This window comes from Stenella coeruleoalba (assembly GCF_951394435.1).
Source record: "Stenella coeruleoalba genome assembly, chromosome: 1".
In the NCBI taxonomy this organism is placed as follows: Eukaryota; Metazoa; Chordata; class Mammalia; order Artiodactyla; family Delphinidae; genus Stenella; species Stenella coeruleoalba.
This window is the reverse complement of record NC_137169.1, coordinates 137,085,495-137,100,079: the sequence shown is the minus strand read 5'-3', so window position 1 is coordinate 137,100,079 and position 14,585 is coordinate 137,085,495. Positions and strand designations below refer to the sequence as shown.

The following is a 14,585-nucleotide window of genomic DNA, read 5'->3' as shown; positions in this document are numbered from 1 at the left end:
AGAGAAAGATCATAGTTACTGTGGTATTACCCACCCAGCAGGAGTCATGAATAGCAATGAGGACAAGTTAGGGTGAGTGGGCTTTAAGAGACAATTTCACTGCTATATTTAAAATGGGGACTTCCCTGCTGGGGCAGTGGTTAAGACTCCACTCTCCCAACTCAGGGGTCCTGGGTTCGATCCCTGGTCTGGGAACTAGATCCCACATGCATGCTGCAACTAAGAGTTCCCATGCCACAACTAAGGAGCCCGCCTGCCACAACTAAGGATCCTGCCTGCCACAACTAAGACGTGACGCAACCAAATAAATATTTTTTAAATAAATAAAATAAGATAAAATGGATAACCAACAAGGACCTATGGTATAGCACAGGGAACTCTTCTCAATATTCTATAACAACCTAACTGGGAAAAGAATTTGAAAAAGAATAGATACATGTATATGTATAACTGAATCACTTTGTTGAACACCTGAAACTAACACAACATTGTTAATCGACTATACTCCAATATAAAATAAAAAGTTAGAGACAATTTCACAAATGTGAGGAGATGTTGAAGTTAACATGACATCTCTAATGTCCCAAAAAGCGCAGGAGTAAAGAAAATGAACATGTATACAGTTGGAGTGGAACTGAAAGATATCATCCTCTCAAGGTAGACACTTCCTAACCACTCCCCAACAACTCCTTGTTGAGGGTAAGAAATTCAGTCTGCGCCATTTACCAATGGGGTTGGGCAGAGAAGAGGAACCAAGCACATAATATTTTCATTACTATGAAAAACATTAGTGTACATTGGCATTAATAATCATCATACATGCCTGTGCCTTAATATTTTTTAGAAGATTCCCTTATGCTCAAGTCGAATGCTTATGCTACATTTTATCCAGTCACGAAATCCTGAGTTGATACTGTTTCAATTTGTGCTGTGAATGTACATCGGGTCTCCTTCACTAAATATGTTTTTAGGCATGGCATAATGGCAGCAGAAAAAAATTTCAAAACGGAACTCTTTCTCATCTGCAGAAATAAGCTTTCAGGGCAATATTAATGATAAGAGCCACTACTTTTCCTTTTCACCTCATTATTAGAATAACATGACTGCATAAAATATTTAGCAGATTTCCCATATTTTCTTTGAGGAAACAGAGTAAGATTTTGTACATACGGTTTTAGCCAGCATACCATTTCACTTTCAAACCATCTGTCCCTGCATAATTGCTTTTAGTATTTTTGGTCATTCTCAAGGTACCCTGAGACAAACATATGCACGAGTAATTCATGGGGCAACGATACCCTCTGCCTCTGCAGGACAAGTCTTATAAAATCTGTATCAGATGTGGGAAGTGGCACTGGTCCAGCTAACATTTTCTTTCCATGCTACATTCTAAGGACTCTATCGAGTCACAAACGGAAGGAAGCATTTTTGTTTGAAACGTTTTATTTTCTTTTTTAAATAGTTGAAGTATAGTTGATTTACAATGTTGTGTTAGTTTCAGGTGTACAGCAAAATGATTCAGTTATACATACTTATTGCTCACAACATTTTAAATGCAGTAATAAAAAGAATAAAAATACTGAAACAGTTTTACAACCTGCTTTCATTAAATTTTTTGACTTGCTTGTCTTGATAACCTTCCCTCCTCCACCTTCGAACACTAGTTTATTGATAAGGAGACTGAGGATACACAGAGAACACTATATTTTTGAATGGTAGGGAGAGGACAAGAACTTGTTTTCAATCTCTAGAACAGACGTAGTTTTCAGCTCTTAGTTTCATGAAGAGAGAGAGGTTGAGTGCATGAAAGTCTGCACTTGCATCATTTAAAAATCTTCATTTTTATATGTTTTATATATTAAGGTTTTGTATAACTATTTTCCACTGAAAAACTATATAAAGGTGACACCGTCATTCTAAACTGCAATATAGGGTACACCGACTACATTGCTATTTATTTTTTATTAATAATAATTAGGAACTTGTTAATGAGGTGTAGTTGAGACATAAGAAAAAGAAATGAATGGTTATTATGCTTAAAGTAGGTCAGACTGAAATAAATCCCAATATGGTAAAATTATTCTTACAGTCCTTGTATTTTATCTGGTGTGCCAAATAATTTCTTTGCCAATAGAAGATCTATATTAACTTCATTGCTTGCCGGGCATTTTATGGAAAATTGACACTGATTGCACAATTCAAAAACCTCTTAAAGAAATTGAAAATAGAGGGAAAAAACTAAATTTTAGTTTTGATTGCTATTCAAATGTAAACATTTTCCATCAATAGCTAATTTTCTATGTGGGTGTATATAGTATCTCTGCCCTGTTTTGATATTATATTCTTACTACAGTAAAATAATTATGTACACATGCAATAAAAATTCAAGATACGAGGATCTAATGTTCATTTTACTCTGCAAAATTTCAAGATAGTTAATGACCGTTTTCCCTTCAGAGGCTCTCCGGTTATTTTCTATTTCTAGCCCTGGTCTTGTCCACCAAAACAGGGCTGACTGGTTTGCTTTACATCTCTCTTGACCGCCTGCAGACTGAAAGTCGGACACCTAGGCATCTTGGTCTGGCCACATAAGCCAAAATATCAACTCTGGAGCTGCTAACGTGTAATGTTATCAACATACGGGCAATTCCTCTTTCCTCTCAGCCACCCCTTGTGTACACTCTGTTCTGTCAATCAGATGCATATGTTTTCACAGGAGGCCAATCAAAGCAGCAACCATTTACCATATGTGATGATGCCATATGTGACTCTATCCTTTTTGCCATTTCTTTCTTGAAAAACGAGTACACCAGAGGCATTTTACCCACACATTTTCTTTCACATCTAAAATTAGCCATTTCTAGGCTATCCAGAGTTTTAATCATCACCAGGGCTTTGAGATTCTTGAGGAGATGCTAACAAATTGTCAACAAAATTCCAACGGGTCATAGTTCTACCACTCAGGAGTCACACTGTTGTTATCTTCATCTTAATGAGGTGTCAGGTTGGCAGCAACCAATCTGCATCTACTTTCAATGTAAACTTCTAAGGGGATGATAAAAAGAGGAAGTAAACTCCTCCAACTCTTGGAACAGTTTCTGAAATCCAGCCGCTGATGATCATTTAGTATAACTGAATCTTGGGTGGGGGATATGCTTAGCTCACTGTCTTTGCTGACCCATGTATAAATTAGTGCTTGAAGTAGGAAAAAGAAGAATGTTGATGCAATTTGAGGTCATTGGCTAGCTGACCAAAGAATGCCCGTAACCTCTCGTGCCAATGCCCCAACTTTCCAAGTTTGTTAAGGGAACTGTAACAAATAAGGAATAAGGTGTTGTTCTGTTATTTTCTGGGGTTTTGTTAATACCTTTCAATCAAACTTCTAGTAACTATTGGATGGAGAATACAATTTTGACTTGTTGTCTAAGTGATGATAATATATGATCTCAAACCCTGGTCTTGGAAGCTTGCCGTTACTTGGCTCAGTGAATAGGCACACATCCAAAGTGATGAGCACACTAGGACGCACATGAAGAAAGGGACTATATACAACACAACACACACACACACTTTTAATGCAGAGGCCACTTAAATAAGTGCCCTAGAATTTGAATATTTATCCAAATCAGCTTAACTACAGTTGTACTTTGAAATCCATTAATATGCTTGTACACCTAAGATTTCTGATCATGTTATTAGTTTGCTCTTAAAGATTGTTCAGTTCATAGACTTCTTCTTGATCTTTACAAAGACTTTTCTTGATTATTGATATAATCCGTTGCCTATTCTTAATTTACGAACCATCTAATATTTTTTCAAAGTAAATTATTATTGCTGTTACTAGTTATATACAAGTTACCAAGTTCAGTATTTGGAACTTTAGAAAGTGCAGTTCTCAATAGTTGCTGAGTACGTGCCAGATACGGCCCTTTTGGCCCTTTACTATGTTCAAATCAAATGCATTTCTCTTTCACTCTGTTCCATTGTAATATTTCTTTGCAATTCCTCTAATATCTATTGAGTATTACTATTTTTTCTATCATTCTAAATTTATATAGAGTTTAAATTATCTTGCTGGTTGATAATTTTTTATCTCATAGATCAAATATGAACAAGTAACAAATCTGTTTTGATTTATATAAGAAACATCACAAAACATTTCTGAAGAGATTGAAACATTGTGCTATACGAAATTTTTCCATGTTTATTGGCATCTCAGAAATAATATTTTTATTTTATTAAGACATTGTTTTTTCTTAACAAACTATAAAAATTCCTTTAGTCCTTGCCAATAAATAATTGAATCTTTCATCAAGCTTCCTCTCGCTTTGAACTACATAGATGCAAAGACTGCTCTATAAATCCCACTTGTTGAAGTATAATAATAGTGAAATCAATGTCTTAGGGAAAAAACACATCTATCCAGTGTCTCTTTAATAACCACTGAATAACAAAACCTACAGGGAAATATTTCCCCTGTTCTCCACGGGATATACTGAATCAAAGTATTTTCATTAAAACTAATATGAAATGACAGAAAGTAGAGAAAAAGAGAATGCCACTTGTTTATTACACCTATTTTTGCCACATGTCAGGTATTGATAAAGCAATTTTAAGAGATGTATGCAGGATATAATACAGTGAAATAGACTTTTGTTTTTCATAACCACATGAGCATTTTTACATCTGCAGCAATATTCTCTTTGAATAGCTACCTACAGTTAATTTCAAGTTCCCACTGATCTTCGGGTGGCCTAGACAAGTTAAAGTGATGATAAAGAAGACAACCTGAATTATCAGCATACCAAATAGGATATGAAGACTTGGTCATGCACCACGTTTCAGAGATGCACTCATCTCTGATAAGGTATTTAAATTTAAAATATTAAATATATATTAATTATATTAAATATATATTATTTATTTATTATTATTAAATATATATTAAATTTTAAAATATATTGCGTGTTTTTCAAGCCAGAACAGATCACAATGTGAAAAAATACTGTTTGTTTTCCTTCTTTGTTGAGGTTGAGCCACATAAACATTTATTGAAAATAACGACAATCAGGGAAGCCATGAAAAAGGACACAAATCATCCTCCATCTTTAAGTGTAGCCAAGAAAAATAATTAGGAGATCTAAAATAAAATTGGCTACACCTTAAACTTACATATACACTGCTAAAAATATTTTTCGAGGCTCACCACACTGAGTGGGCATGGAGAGGGAAAATATGTATAATTCAATGTGAATCCAAGATGGTAAATGCTACAGGGAATTTCTGAAAGAGATTTAGGCAGGGAAGCAGATGGATCAAACTGGGTCATGTTAGACAGGATAAATATTATGGCTATTCTTCTGCCACAGAAAATAGGAAAATCATAGAGCTACATTGCTGGTGCTTTTTGAAAATGGGCAGCTACTTTTAGGTAGAAAAGATTTGGAAGTATTTCACTTTGTTTTTTAAGGTTTTGAAATGGGTTTTTTGTCAATATCTTCTGTGATCATTCTAACTAAACACTAACTAGAATCAATCTTAGGCTTCAATCCCATATCTTTCCTCGGCGTGGACTGGTTTACAGAGCTCTTATTGACAAACAGTAAAGTGCCAATTTATAACTCTCTATGGCTAAATGGAAATAAAACTAAGAAAAGCTACTGCATGAGGAAAAGCAATTTTAAAGTGAAAAGATGGTCCAAGTGAAAAGAAAAACCCCTAAATTGTGGCAAGTCAGCAACATGCTAGAAATTAGGAGAGAAAAAGTAATTTAAGCAAAGAATAGTAAGATACTCTTCATCTGTTTCACAGTTACAAGGTCAGATAAAGTATTTAAGCATTTCCTTGTGAAAACTTAAATTGTTTCCCACAATCCTTTATTATTTATTTCATACTCTTTTGTGGGGTTTTGGCAGTGTTGTTGCTTGTCAATATCTTCTCTCTCCTTAAGAACTGTCACTCTTCCAAGGGTGTGCTAGGGCCAGACTTTGTACCAGCTCTCCAGAATTGACTGCACATTGCTCCTAAACTTGGCATTTAATGAATATCAAGTTGATAGCTTGAAATCAATCATACTGGAAGTATTTATACCATAGAAAACTGAAAATCCTTCAAAGGAAGTTTTCTCTTCTCCCAGAAAGCCAATTGGTAAACATCTGTCTAGAAACCACTGCCCTACTGCAGACTAGAAAAGCATAATGCTTAGTAGAGATTCAATTTATTTAAAAATTGTATCTTGCGGGCTTCCCTGGTGGCGCAGTGGTTGAGAGTCCACCTGCCGATGCAGGGGACACGGGTTCGTGCCCCGGTCCGGGAAGATCCCACATGCCGTGGAGCGGCTGAGCCCGTGAGCCATGGCCGCTGAGCCTGCGCGTCCAGAGCCTGTGCTCCGCAGCGGGAGAGGCCACAATAGTGAGAGGCCCGCGTACTGCAAAAAAAAAAAAAGTATCTTTTTATTGAAGAATAGTTAATTTACAATGTTGTATTAGTTTCAGGTGTACAGCAAAGTGTTTCAGTTTTATATATATATATTTTTTTTCAGATTCTTTTTCCTTATAGGTTATTACGAAGTATTGAGTATAGTTCCCTGTGCTGTACAGTAGGTCCTTGTTCATTATCTATTTTATATATGGTAGTGTGTATATATTAATCCCCAAATCCTAATTTATCCCTCCCCCCTTACCCTTTGATAACCATAAGTTTGTTTTCTATGTCTGTGGATCTATTTTTGTTTTGTATATAAGTTCATTTGTATCATTTTTTTTCAATTCCACATAGAAGTGATATCATGTGATATACGTCTTTCTCTGTCTGACTTCACTTAGTATGATAATCTCTAGGTCCATCCATGTTGTTGCAAATGGCATTATTTCATTCTTTTATTACGGCTGAGTAATACTGCATCGTATATAGGTACCACATCTTCTGTATCCATTTATATATCGTTGGACATTTAGGTTGTTTCCATGTCTTGGCTATTGTAAATAGTGCTGCAGTGAACTTTGGGGTGCATATATCTTTTCAAATTATGGTTTTCTCTGAATATATACCCAGGAGTAGGAGTGTGGGATCATATGGTAACTCTATTTTTTGTTATTTAAGGCACCTCCATACTGCTCTCCATAGTGGTTGTACCAAAACTAGCTATGGGCATTTAAATTCTCTTGGCTCTGATGGGGGAGAAGACTATAGAGTTATTTCCCTAAATAGAGGAGATAGTAAAGAGGCCAAAATTGTTTTCCTTTGTAGTTAACACGGGCACTCAGAACACTTCTGTACTCTGGTGTGGGTGATTTTCCCACAGTAAGCACTTATCTTATTTCCTAATGTGTGGGTGATTTTCCCACAGTAAGCAATTATCTTATTTCCTAATGTGTGGGTGATTTTCCCACAGTAAGCAATTATCTTATTTCCTGGACACCAGCTGACTGTCCTAATGTGTGGGTGATTTTCCCACAGTAAGCAATTATCTTATTTCCTGGACACCAGCTGACTGTCCTAATGTGTGGGTGATTTTCCCACAGTAAGCAAGTATCTTATTTCCTGGACACCAGCTGACTGTCCTACAATTTGATTCAGTTCTGACAGTATATACCTGGAGATACCACCAGATCCCGCAGGTTAAAGGTTCATTCCCATAAGACAGCACGTCCCCCCCCACCCCCCCATCTACCCCACATACACACTTCAGATGCCAATCTCAAGTCCAGGTGCTTCTGAGCACCAGCTATAAATTGAAGATTCCCACACCTCCCTGCTGGGGTTTGATTATTTTGCTAGAACGGCTTACAGAACTCAAGAAAACAGTTTGCTTACTCTATCACCATCTTATTATAAAACAATGTAACTCAGAAACAGCCAGATCAGCTCGGTGAATAGAGCAAGTTATGGGGGAGAGGCACAGAGCTTCCATGCCTTTGCAGGTATACTAGCTACCCTCCCCCAGCAGCTCCACATGTTCACGAAGCCAGGAGCTCCACAAACCCCGTTATTTTAGGCTTTTATGGAGGCTTCATTACACAGGCACAGATGATTAAATCATGGTCCGTGGGTGATTAAAATCGATGTCCATCCCTTCTCCCTTCCCTGGAGGTCTGGGGAGTGGAGCTGTAAAATCCAACTCTGATCACAAGGTTGGTGTCTTTGTCAACTAGCCGCCAACATTTGGGGCTTTCCAAAAGTCTCCTCATTAATATAACCTGAGGTGTGATTAAGAGGGGCTTATTATGAATAACAAAAGATACCCATTTCACATTTTTTGGCTCTGGAGCTATTTCAAGAACTGGGAAAAAAATTAAATACTCCTGTGGTTCTTGTATAAGAAATTACAAGGGTTTTACGAGCTATGCGACAGGAACCATGAAGACGAAATATTTACTTCTTATAAATCACTGTATCACAGATAATATTCAAAACGAAGAAATCCTATTTTTTTTTAATTTATTTTTTGTTTATCTTCTGCTTTTTATTGTCTGCAAGAGACCAATTTTTTTTAACATCTTTATTGGAGTATAATTGCTTTACAATGATGTGTTAGTTTCTGCTTTATAACAAAGTGAATCAGTTATACATATACATATATCCCCATATCCCCTCCCTCTTGCTTCTCCCTCCCACCCTCTCTATCCCACCCCTCTCGGTGGTCACAAGGCACTGAGCTGATCTCCCTGTGCTATGCAGCTGCTTCCCACTAGCTATCTATTTTACATTTGGTTATGTATATATGTCCATGCCACTCTCTCACTTCGTCCCAGCTTACCCTTCACCTCCCCGTGTCCTCAAGTCCATTCTCTACATCTGCATCTTTATTCCTGTCCTGCCCCTAGGTTCTTCAGAACCTTTTTTTTTTCTTTTTTTAGATTCTATATATATGTCTTAGCATATGGTATTTGTTTTTCTCTTTCTGATTTACTTCACTCTGTATGACAGACTCTGTGTCCATCCACCACACTACATATAACTCAATTTTGTTTCCTCTTATGGCTGAGTAATATTCCATTTTATATATGTGCCACATCTTTATCCATTCATCTGTCGATGGACACTCAGGTTGTTTCCATGTCCTGGCTATTGTAATAGAGCTGCAATGAACATTGTGGTACATGACTGTTTTTGAATTATGTTTTTCTCAGGGTATATGCCCAGTAGTGGGATTGCTAGGTCATATGGTAGCTCTGTTTTTAGTTTTTTAAGGAACCTCCATACTGTTCTCCAAAGTGGCTGTATCAGTTTACATTGCCACCAACAGTGCAAGAGGGTTCCCTTTTCTCCACACCTTCTCCAACATTTATTGTTTGTAGATTTTTTAATGATGGCCATGCTGAGCAGTGTAAGGTGATACCTCATTGTAGTTTTTTTTTTTTTTCTCATTGTAGTTTTGATTTGCACTTCTCTAATTATTGGTGATGTTGAGCATTCTTTCATGTGTTTGTTGGCCATCTGTATATCTTCCTTGGAGAAATGTCTTTTTAGGTCTTCTGCCCATATTTGGATTGGGTTTTTTCTTTTTTTTTTTTTTTTTTTTGATATTGAGCTGCATGAGCTGCTTGTATACTTTGGAGATTAATCCTTTGTCAGTTGATTTGTTTTCAAATATTTTTCCCCATTCTGGGGGTTTTCTTTTCGTCTTGGTTATAGTTTCCTTTGCTGTACAAAAGCTTTTAAGTTTCATTAGGTCCCATATGTTTATTTTCATTTTTATTTCCGTTTCTCGAGGAGGTGGATCAAAAAGGATCTTGCTGTGATTTATGACATAGAGTAATCTGCCTATTTTTTCTTCTAAGAGTTTTATAGTCTCTGGCATTACATTTAGGTCCTTAATCCATTTTGAGTTTACTTTGTATAAGGCTTGTGTTTCCTTATTTATTTTCATTTTGGATGATCTGTCCATTGGTGAAAGTGGGGTGTTAAAGTCCCCTACTATTATTGTCTTACTGTTGATTTCCCCTTTTACGGCTGTTAGCATTTGACTTATGTATTGAGGTGCTCCTATGTTGGGTGCATAAATATTTATAGTTGTTATATCTTCTTGGATTGATCCTTTGATCATTATGTTTTGTCCTTGTCTCTTGTAATAGTCTTTATTTTAAAATCTATTTTGTCTGCTATGAGAATAGCTACTCCAGCTTTTGTTGATTTCCATTTGCATGGAATATCTTTTTCCATCCCCTCACTTTCAGTCTGTATGTGTCCCTAGGTCTGAAGTGGGTCTCTTGTAGACAACATATATATGGGTCTTGTTTTTATATCCAGTCAGCCAGTCTATGTCTTTTGGCTGGAGCATTTAATCCATATACATTTAAGGTAGTTATTGATATGTATGTTCCTATTACCATTCTCTTAATTCTTTTGGGTTTGTTATTGTAGGTCTTTTCCTTTTCTTGTGTTTCCTGCCTAGAGAAGTTCCTTAAGCATTTGTTGTAAAGCTGGTTTGGTGGTGCTGAATTCTCTTAGCTTTTGCTTGTATGTAAAGGTGTTAATTTCTCCATTGAATCTGAATGAGATCCTTTCTGGGTAGAGTAATCTTGGTTGTTGGTTTTTCCCTTTCATCACTTTAAATATGTCCTGCCACTCCCTTCTGACTTGCAGAGTTTCTGCTGAAAGATCAGCTGTTAACCATATGGGGATTCCCTTGTATGTTATTTGTTGCTTTTTCCTTGCTGCTTTTAATTTTTTTTCTTTGTATTTAATTTTTGATAGTTTGATTAATATGTGTCTTGGCGTGTTTCTCCTTGTATTTATCCTGTATGGAGCTCTCTGTGCTTCCTGGACTTGATTGACTCTTTCCTTTCCCATATGAGGGAAGTTTTCTACTATAATCTCTTCAAATATTTTCTCAGTCCATTTTTTTTCCTCTTCCTCGGGGACTCCTATAATTCGAATGTTGGTGTGTTTAATGTTGTCCCAGAAGTCTCTGAAACTGTCCTCAGTTCTTTTCATTCTTTTTTCTTTATTCTGCTCTGCAGTAGTTATTTCCACTATTTTGTCTTCCAGGGCACTTATCTGTTCCTCTGCCTCCGTTATTCTGCTATTGATTCCTTCTAGAGAATTTTTAATTTCATTTATTGTGTTGTTCATCATTGTTTGTTTGCTCTTTAGTTCTTTGAGGTCCTTGTTAAATGTTTCTTGTATTTTCTCCATTCTATTTCCAAGATTTTGGGTCATCTTTACTATCATTATTCTGAATTCTTTTTCAGGTAGACTGCCTATTTCCTCTTTTTGTTTGGTCTGGTGGGTTTTTACTTTGTTCCTTCATCTGCTGCATATTTCTCTGTCTTGTCATTTGCTTAATGTACTGTGGTTGGTGTCTCCTTTTCGCAGGCTGCAGGCTCATAGTTCCCGTTGTTTTGGTGTCTGCCCCCAGTGGGTAAGGCTGGTTCAGTGGGTTGTGTAGGCTTCCTGGTGTAGGGGACTGGTGCGCTTCTTCTGGTGGATGAGGCTGGATCTTATCTTTCTTGTGGGCAGGACCACGTCTGGTGGTGTGTTTTGGGGTGTCTGTGAAGTTATGATTTTAGGCAACCTCTCTGCTATCGGGTGGGGTTGTGTTCCTGTCCTGCTAGTTGTTTGGCATAGGACATCCAGCACCGGAGTTTGCTGGTCGTTGAGTGGAGCTCGGTCTTAGTATTGAGACGGACATCTCTGGGAGCGCTCTGGCCGATTGATATTACATGGGGCTGGGTGGTCTCTGGTGTCCAGTGTCCTGAACTCAGCTGTCCCACCTCAGAGACACAGGCCTGATACCCAGCCAGAGCACCATGACCCGGTCAGCCACACGGCTGTTTTTGTTGGAGGGGCTCCTGCAGAGGCGGGGATGGCTATGGCTCACCGTGGGGACAAGGACGCTGTCAGCCAGGAAATCCTAGTTTAAGAATTTGGTTTTAGTGGGAGGAAAGTAAGAGATATTACATATTAATAAAATATTTGTCCAAAGCAAAAGCGTTTCTTAATTTTTCTTATATATTTTTTAACTGACTATGAAAAACAATACAATGAGTGTCGTTCATTTAGGGATTTGTGTACGATCACAAATTTGTAAGCATGCTCTTGATAGAGTATTGGAAGGCTATCTGGTCTTCTAGATATTACTCTTTTTAAATTAATTAAACAAGGAGGCCGTGAGACTGACGTGGTTCTAATGCCTTGACATCCTATTAAGCAAACCACAATTTACAAAGTGTATAAACACCTCAAAGTTCAGAAATCAAAACCTAGGGACAACCAATCATAAACAGCCAACTGGGCTTTCCCAAGTGAGGTAACTGCTTAAGCTATAGCCAATTGAATAATTTTCTTGCTTTGCTTTCATGTCTTCTCTATAAAGGTATTGCCCCTTACCTCCTGTCATGGAACTCTACTAACCATTTCTGGTCTGTTGCCACCTAATTGGAATCAATTTTGGCTCGAACTCTTAAAATTCTTACTATGCCTCAGTTTATCTTTTATAACTCTGAGGATGAATGTAGGGGAACAATTTCTTCATGATCCTATTGGCCTAGCATTATGAACTGTAAGACGGCCGCCTTTTCCCCCCCCCCAGTTTTATTGGGATATCATTGACACACAACATTGTGTAAGTTTAGTGTGCATAGTATAATGATTTCACTTACATATATTGTGAAATGATTACCGCAAAAAGTTTAGTTAGCATCCATCATCTCATATACTACAAATATACGTATGTGTGTGTGTATGTGTGTGTGTGTATATGTGTGTGTGTGTGTGTGTGTGTGTGTGTGTGTGTGTGTGTGTGTGTCTTCCTCCTTGTGAAGACAACCCCTAGGATTTACTTTCATAACAGGTAGTTGTCTTTATCCTTTGTGTCGTATCCAGCTCTGTCTATAACAGCTGGACCTGGGCCTGCCCCATAGAAAATGCCCAATAAGTTTTTGTTGAATAAATGTCAATTGAAAAAACTATCCATTACATACTTTGTGTGCCTAATCATTTTATGGATTATTCGTCAAGCATGTTTTATTACCTTTAACCCCTTTGCAACTCGAACTATTCTTTCTCCTACAGACCTCAAGTCATCCTATCATTTTCAATACTTTGTTTATTATCCCCTAACTTTTTTTATGTTACTGAAGGAAACCAGAATATGTCACCCAAATATGCCTCTTCGACATAAAAATTCTTATAAGCTGAAAGCAATTAATAATCAGCAGACTCAGGAAAGCTCCCCCTTTTCTGCTTAAAGGCAGGATATAAATTCTCCTTTTACTGGAGACAGACTCTTACCAGCTCAGAGGTGGCACCAGAGGAAAGTAAAAACAAAACTTCCTCCATTAGTTCTCTCCCATATATTTACCTTCCCATGGTTTCCCACTCTTGGAAGCCTAAAACTACTTTTCTCTGTCTTGTCATTTTTCTACCAATTTACTGTTCTTTGTTGATGATGCTCTATAAATTGTAGTTGTAAGCGGCTATTTCGAGTTACTTTTGGTTTAAATTTCTCCTGTGTGAGGTGCACGGCATGAGTTAATAAACTGATGTTGTGTTGTTAATCTGTCTTTTTGTTAGAGTCCTAGCTGAACATCTAAGACAGGCAGAGGTAAAGTTTCCCTTCCCTACCTTACCACATTAATATTATTCCATTATGAGGTAGGTTGTCAATATAAAGAAGTTGCTGCAAAGTCATACTTTTCTCCCTGTCATGTCTGAAGATAATGTATTTCACATATTTGCTGCTTCCTGGCTAGTTCCCTCCTCTTCAGTTTTTTGGGATAGTTTGAAAAGGATAGGTATTAGCTCTTCTTTTTCTGTTTGGTGGAATCCCCCTGTGAAGCCTTTGGCCCTGAACATTTATTTTCTGGGAGTTCATTTAAATTATAAATTCAATTTCACTACTAGTGATCAGTCTGCTTAGATTGTCTGAGTCTTCCTGGTTCAGTCTTGGAAAGTTGTATGTTTCTAGAAATTATCCTTTTCTTCTAGGTTGCCCGTTTCGTTGGCATATAATTGTTTGTAGTATTCTCTTATGATTTTATTGTATTTCTGTGACAACAGTTGTTATTTCTTCTCTTTCATTTCTTATTTTGTGTATCTCTTTTTTTCTTCATAAGCCTGGCTAACAGCTTATCAATATTGTTTATCTTTTTTAAAAAACAGCTGTTGGTTACATTGACCTTTTCTATTGCTTTTGGATCTCTATTTTATTTATTCTCTCTCTGATCTTTATTATTTTCTCCCTTTTGCTCACTTTGGGTTTTGTTTGTTCTTCTTTTTCTAATTCCTTTAGATGATAGGTTAGGTTGTTTATATGAGATTTTTCTTATTTTTTGAGATAGGCTTGTACCAGTATAACCTTCCCTCTTAGAACTGCTGCTGTATTTCATAGATTTTGGAAAGTTGTGTTTTTATTTTTATTGGTCTTGATGTATTTTCTGATTTCCTCTTTGATTTCTTCATTGACCCATTGATTTTTTGTAGCATGTTGTTTAGTTTCCACGTGTTTGTGTTTTCCCATTTTCTTTGTGTTTTCTACCATTTTCTTTTCTAGTTTCATACCTTTGTGGTTGGAAAAAAAGCCTGATGTAATTTCCCTCTTCTTAAATTTGTTTAGGTTTGTTTTGTGGCCTAGCATGTGA

The 14,585-nt window shown here is 36.9% G+C and overlaps 1 long non-coding RNA gene across 1 annotated transcript in view; it reads left to right on the top strand.

The window, feature by feature from the left end:
- The window catches only part of LOC307183096, a 36,908-nt gene that overhangs the window by 8,890 nt on the left and 13,433 nt on the right, over positions 1–14,585 (top strand). Inside the window, exon 2 of the long non-coding RNA XR_013827357.1 lies at positions 4,712–4,867. This is a non-coding gene — a long non-coding RNA (uncharacterized lncRNA). The remainder of the gene's footprint in view (positions 1–4,711; positions 4,868–14,585) is intronic.